This window comes from Notamacropus eugenii, chromosome 1 (genome assembly GCF_028372415.1).
Source record: "Notamacropus eugenii isolate mMacEug1 chromosome 1, mMacEug1.pri_v2, whole genome shotgun sequence".
NCBI classification, from domain to species: domain Eukaryota; kingdom Metazoa; phylum Chordata; class Mammalia; order Diprotodontia; family Macropodidae; genus Notamacropus; species Notamacropus eugenii.
The window spans coordinates 587,226,627-587,234,312 of record NC_092872.1 but is presented as its reverse complement, the minus strand read 5'-3'; the positions used below and the strand labels follow the sequence as shown (position 1 = coordinate 587,234,312).

At 34.6% G+C, this 7,686-nt stretch overlaps 1 pseudogene; it reads right to left on the bottom strand.

Annotated features, from left to right (window-relative positions):
- Positions 1-4,476: 4,476 nt before the first annotated feature.
- On the bottom strand, positions 4,477-5,544 carry LOC140519113 (E3 SUMO-protein ligase KIAA1586-like; annotated as a pseudogene).
- Positions 5,545-7,686: the final 2,142 nt, after the last annotated feature.

Genomic DNA, 7,686 nt, shown 5'->3' with positions numbered 1-7,686 from the left:
CCATTTAATGAAACATTTTTTGTGCCTTTAAAAAGCTGAACAGACATACTTTCAACTGACCCATCACCCATTTAACTATGTCAGGTACCAAAGGACCAATCTCCCAGACCCTTGCCTGTAGCCTGATAGAGGAATCTATCACCATAATATGTTTATTATTTGTGGCCAATACATCTTTTATAAAAAGCAAATGTCTCAGATGCCAATTTAGTGCTGTAATTTTGATATTGTTAATGTGAAATGATACACTATTTATGTATAATTTGTGGATATGGAATGTTCTCTACTTTCTGCATTCTATGTAATGAACTGTGTAGCTCTCTTTCTGTTTGGCTCATCCTTCAAAAAATGTGTACTCAAGGTAAATCTCCATACCTTCTCTTCCTGCACCATTCTTGCCTAGGTCTTTTTGTTAATGTAGCTAATACACTCTTCAGCATCCTTTGAATCTTTTGGTATCTTGGGGAGTTTTATGTGAGGCTCATATACTGAAAGAGGTCTCCAATCTCTTCCATATGACTCTTCTTTCTGGTGATATAGATCTCAGTTGCCATTCTGTGCAACTCTTGTCTGTGCCTTCCTTTAAATTTGCCCTAGGTTTCCACCAAACATGGAGAACCTTCCTTAATTTCCCTTGACATGTCAAGGATACCAGTAGAGCTATTCATAGGCAGCTAGGTGGTACATTAGATTGAGCACTGGGTGTAAAGTCAGGAAGATCCGAGTTCAACTTTAGCTTTTGACACTTACTTAGCTGTGTGACTCTGAGCAAGTCATATAATCTCTATTTGCTTGTGTTCTCTCTCTCTCTCTCTCTGTTTCCATTTTTCTCCATCTCTCCCCCTCCTCCACCACTCAGCCTTTATGTGGCAGTAGATGATTTGATACTGGTTAACTATAACACAGAAAGACTGAATTCTATTTGAATCTGTGCTTAATGACCTTGGTCAAATCACTTAACCTCTGGGCACCTCTGTTTACCCTTCTACAGAAATGACATAAGGGCACTTACCTGACAGGAACTTAATTAATTAAAGTTTGAAAAGCACTTCAAGACTTAAGGATGAAAGACACTTTGAAAGTGTATATAATTATCATTATGACTAATCAAGTTCATTCTTAACCATTCACCTCTCTGAAGGGTAGCCGTTTATAATATAATCCAGATTGAGCTGAAATATGACTCATTCTTATCCCCTTCTTGGTCATTCTGGGAATGGTTTTTCTATTTTTACTGTGAATCCTATAGAGATATATTGTCTTTTTAATGATTGGTTAAATAAACAATTTTTAAAAACTAGCTGCCTCTCTTCTTTTTCTCAGCCTACTAAGTGACAGTGGTACTATCTTTTCTAGAAAGATCAGGCAAAGGATCTCTATGTTAGGCCACAGGAAGCAGAATTTCCAGGTGAACCAAGATATTCCTCTTCCTTTTCCGGGACATGGTGTCCCATGAACTACTGTGGAAATGCTTGATTTATTTCTGAAGTTCACCAACCATCACCCATCTTTTCTCTTCCCCTCAATATCTTGTACCACGCTGTACCTGTGTCAATTAAAGGAAGATTTGACATAAAGTGATGATGTTCACACTCTGCTATTTAAAACCCAACTTTTCTTGACTTTCATTAGATTCAAGAATTGCTATCATTAGAAAATGTTTTCCTAAGATTGAGGGTCATAATTCTATTTCTGTATTTGAGCTGTGTGAAATACAGTAGAACTGTAGTAGCTTTTCCTCTTGTTAAATGAAAAAAAAAAAAAGGCCTTGGTAAGTTTAAAAAAAAAACCCACTGGGTCATTGCGTTAGAATAAGACCAGCAATTCCTATTCAAAAAGACAATGAATTCAACTAGCCATCAATTTATTCCTGTGTTCTCCCTAGCATGATTTGGCATCAGTGCTAAACCTTGAACCACACCCCAAGTCTGAACCCTGACCCCTAGCTCCAGAGCCTAGTGCTGTTTGACCTGGATAAGAACCCTATAGAAAACCCCATCAGTTTCCTCGTACTGGGTACCTAAATCCATCAACACAGCTTTCTTCACACCAGGTTCTAGAATCTATCCCAGATTCCCATAGATGGCCTAGTCTGTATCTATTTCCACATTGGCTGTCCCTGCACTGTGTGAATATGCCTGTCAATAAAGCTTGCTTGTTGCCTTTTCTCTCTGCCCACTGTTTTTGGTTTGTCTGGGTTTATTGTACCTAAGTCTGGTTAGTTCTCTGCTTGGAAACAGAAGCCTAATGTCAAAGCTTTGTCATGAGTCAGCCATACCTGATATCTGAGGTTTTTGACTTAGAAAATTCAGGGTGTCTCAAAAGTCTTACTGTAGTTTTAAATTTTAGCAGCTTTTGGGACATCTTATATCTAGAAAGATGGAGCTGATTAGGAACCCTACGTCTTCTTCGATGGCTCCCCAACATACCATATACCATATGACTGTGACTAAGGACTCTGCCCCAATCCATGTATCTGAAAAGTCTCAGCTTTTTCCTTTTGACAACATATGCTAACAGATAGACGAGGCTGCTGTCTTGTCTACTCCTGTGTTAGATCTTGATATTCCAAATCTATGTTAAAATAAATTGAGATCTATAGAAAATACCAATCCTGAAAGATCCAGCTTGAATCTTGTCTGTATCATGAGGCCTTCACCCTTCCCTGAACTATGACACTGATCTATACAATTCCATTTGATAATGAATCTTGTCTTTGTTGCCTTGTGGAATCTCTTCTACTGTTGTTTTGATTTGTTATTTAAACTTCTTTTTGTTCAATTTTTATATACTATGTCTTCTCTTCTTGACTGTGATACTGACCAGTATCCTATATTTTTTCATATCTTCCATAGAGTCTAGCACACATTAGGTATGTAAACAATATTCATAGGTGTGATTTAATGATTGACAGAGAAGCATTAAATAGGGGCCAGAGAAACTGAAGAGAAATGGAGGAAAATGAACTTAGATTTTATGATTTCAAGCTTCAAGATGCTGCTGCTGCTGGCATTAACTGTTATTGATATGTGTTTATGTGTTTTGCAAAATATCGGTATGGAATATACCCAAAATAGGGGCCTGGTTGTATGAGGATTAAAACATAATGGAATGGATTACCTAAAAAGGAACTAATTTCCTATCACTAGAAGTATCTATGCAAAAGCTGAATATTAATCTATCAGGAACAAGTTGTAGAAGTCCCAGGCTCAAAAGGTAGGTAGCAATCATATTGTACCAAGACGGCCTTAATGTACAAGACTAAGGAGTTTATATTTTTATCTTAGAGGAAAGGGGAAGCTACTGAAAGGATTTTAGGCATAGGAATCAAAAGCTGACAGATTATTTTGGCAGCTGCATGGAGGCTAACTAGGCACAATAGACTAAAATAGATTTAGACATCAAGACATTACTTCAGAATGCTGCATGCATGAACACAAAGCTACATTCTCTATCTCATGGTGGTTGGGTAATATCTATTCTACAATGGGAAAAATTTTAAATTAGCTGAGTAATTCCATGTCATTATGATTTTCAAACTCTATCCCTAAACCTTGTTTCTATAAGACAAAGTCTTTCGAATGAGTAGGCTGTCAGTGCAATTCAACTTTTTTGTTTTTTTTTGTCTTGACCTGAACAAAGTCCTTAAGTCCCCAGACACATAGATCTGAAAATAATAGTATCAAATAAATGTGAACTTTATCATTTTTCTCAAAGGAGGTGTTGATTTGGAGACTTAATTATATCACCTAAATAACACTATTAAGTATTTAATGACAGTTGTGGTAACCAGAGACAAGCAATTAGTCTGTGACACAAGGTCCAGGCTAGTACTTCAGACAGTGTTGGAACATTTAACCATTTTGGAAGTGGATTCTATAAGTCAGAATATTATTGTAGAGACAGACTGGTGAAGTAGTGGAAAGAGCTCTGGATTTGGAGGAAGGAAAGACCCAGGTTTGGATTTTGCCTCTGAAATTTATTAGGTTGAGTGATCATGAGTATGTCACTAAATCTCTCTGAACTGCAGTTTCCTCCTCTATAAAATGTACACAATAATTTTGTTATTTAGTAGTTTTTCAGTTGTGTTTTACTCTTTGTGACCCACATTTATAGTTTTCTTGGCAGATATTAGGGTGGTTTGCCATTTCCTTCTCAAGCTCATTTCACATATGAGGAAACTGAGGCAAATAAGGTTAACTGACTTGCCCATGGTCATACAGCTAAGGCCAGATTTGCACTCAAGAAAATGAGTCTTCTTGACTCAAGGCCCTTCTATTCTTTTAGCAGCCCTGCACATAAAAATAAGACTAAAATAGAACTAATTATCTTTCTCCCAAATTAGTGATGAGTGGGTATAACAACTGCCTGTCCAAAAGAAGTATGCATACATATGTACATAAGTTTATTATAAATATTATTGATATAAAATATAGATAGCACACAATTTGCAAGTAATAATATAGGCAATACTCTTCACTGTAAATTCTGTATAACTCGTTGATTCTTGCAGAATGGTTTTGTTAATTTTTGCCAGACTTTTGTGTCTATAGCCAACCTGTGGGTGTAATTCACTCATGATTTGACAAATAGAGTTGTATTCCAATCTGCTAACTCTTTCCCCAATAAACTTACTGTCATTAAATCTGATAGGTGATCTACTGGTAAACTATTTCTCAATCTCATACAAATTATATTTATTAAATTGTAACTTCCTGCAGCTTCAGCACTCCTGACTACAATAGTACTATCTTCAACTTTTTGAATAATTGAAAGGATGGGAACATTGTTTAATTCTACATTGTTATCTGTAAAATCCCCAATATTGTTCAAATTAATTTCATGTTTTAAAGTTTTACTTAAATGATGCATATTTTTTACCAGCTATCCATGCTGCAGTTATTTTTTCATAAGGCCAACTAGATAGTTCTAATAAATCAAAATAATTTAAAATGTTTTCATCATTGTTTAAGTCTGGTATTAATATTATATTGAATTCTATTTTCTACTGACATACTCCTAGTAAAAGTATTAAATTTATTACTTTTATTGAATGAACTTTATTTAAATTTATATGACTTAATCAAATCTTTAACTTATGATTCATTTTCCAAAGCTCTCAAGATGCATTTAGTTAATTTTTATGCTTTTTAAATGTTAGTTGTTCTTGAATCAATTGCTATTTAAAGTAGTGAAAATTAATGCAACTGAAAGTAATGAAAATTTTTTCAGAATGTCAATCTTTAAATCAAATTCTTTCAAGAAAGTAATGTTAGTTTATCAACTTGCCAAACCAGAATAAGAATAAAATGAATGTATACTTAATGTGGGATATGTGTGCCATACATAAGTAGCAACTAGTAAACTACATGGCTCATCTCTGTCCCAATACTCCACCAATTTTTATAATTTCAGTTTCAAATTCTTTAGCTATTGTTTTAAGCTCAGTCTGATTTTTATTAGACTGATAAAAATGTAATAAATTTTATCACTAAACATTTTTAAATGATTCACTTGTTTTATTTCAAATAATCAATGGTTCAGTGATCATTATGAGCAGCATATGTACTATAGCCTAAAATGTCTTAAGGGAAGACAGCTCAGGAGAGATGGAATGTCAAGAAAGAAATTCTGAAGACACAAAAGGAAACAATTCCTGTGAGGAGGAAAAATAGGATTTGTTTGGGGATCCTGATATAGATGCATAAGAAACTCACACACAAACTTAGAATTTAAAAAAGATAGAAGAAAGGACAAATAAAAGATGATAAACATAAAGCATGGCACAATGCTGGAGAAATAGTATCAAGAATATTAAAGACAAGAATGAGAGGAAGAAGGTAAGGGTAACATAAAAATGGTTTTTGTATTGATATAAAAAGGATGATCAAAAAAGTGCTCACAGAGAAGAAAGAACTGCTGCATTCGCTCTTGCTTCTGTTTTCTCTGACAAGGAGAATGAGACATTCTGAACTGATATAAAGAGGATGACTAACAGAGAGCTGATATCCAAGATAAGTAGGGAGATAATATGATAGTGCCTTGTTGTTCTTGATGACTTCAGGTCTCTTGCCCCAGATGAATTATATCCTTGAATCTGAAAGAACTTGCAGATGTGATTACTGAGCTGCTGTTAGTGATAAAAGATCATGGAAAATGGGAGAGATACCACAAGATTGGGGAAGAGGAAATATTTTCCTGATTTTCCAAAAAGGGAAGAGTATAAAATCTATAAACTTTTTTTTCATTTTAAAAGTCTTTACTTCACTTTGCATCATCTTTGAAAAGTTTCTAATTTTTTGCATGTTACAATGTGAATAATGTATTATGATAACACAAAAAGAAAACATCAAATGGTTATATCCTGAATTTTAGCTTCATCAATTCTCTGGCAAGAGATGGATGGTATGATTTATCTGTAGGTATCTAGACTACTAAGGTCTTTCAAAGGTGTCTCCTTCTATAATGTTGTTTCTATTTTTCCTTTATTTTGTTTTTTTATGTAATAAAACAAGCATTTCCTCAATATAGTACAGTAACAAAGGGGATTACACTTGAAACTACAACTCTGCTATGTACATTTTGCTCTTCCTTTCAAATATACAACAAATTATGCATTGGACAGTAAACTATTTGGTACTAGCTAAGAAATAGAAGGTAGATCAATGGAATACAGAAGATATATAATTTACAGTACCAAATAAATATAACCTTGTATGTGACAAGTGTAAAAGAAACAAGATTTTAGGATAAGAATTCATTATTTGGTAAAAGTTGCTGGAAAAACTGGAAAGCAGTGTGGCAGAAATTGAGCATGGAACAAAATCTTACATCATTTACCAAGAGATGGTCAAAATAAATATATGATCTAGATATAAAGAGATTTTACATGAAAATTAGAGGAACATGGAACATGTTACTTATCAGACTTATGGATAGATGAACAATTTATGAATAAATAAAGGATAGAGAGCAAAGTTTGGTGTAAAATGGATAATTTCAACTACATTAAAAGGCTTTCATTACAAATATTTATAGCCAAGATCAGAAGGAAAGCAGAAAATAGGGGAAAAAAATCTTACATAGTTTATTTCTTTACATTTATTTATTTAAGTTTTCAACATTCATTTCCACAAAATTTTGAGTTCCAAATTTTCTCCCCATGTCTCCCCTCCCCCACCCCCAAAAGCCAAGCATTCTACTTACGCCTACCACCAATCTGCCCTCCCTTCCCTTATCCCCATCTTCTCTTTTGTCCTGTAGGGCAAGATAAATTTCTATACCCCCTTACCTATATTTCTTATTTCCCAGTTGTATGCAAGAACAATACTCAACAGTTGTTCCTAAAACTTTGAGTTCCAACTTCTCTTCCTTCCTCTCCACCCAACCCCATTAGGAAGGCAAGAAGTTCAATATAGGCTATATATGTGTAGTTTTGCAAATGACTTCCATAACAGTCATGTTGTGTAAGACTAACCATATTTCCTTCCATCCTATCCTACCTCCCATTTCTTCTATTCTCTCTTTTGACCTTGTCCCTCCTCAAGAGTGTTGACTTCTAATTGCTCTCTCCTCCCATTGCCCTCCCTTCCATCATTCTTCCCACCCTGTTTATCCCCTTCTCCCCCACTTTCCTGTATTGTAAGATAGGTTTTCATACCAAAATGAGTGTATATTTTATTCCTT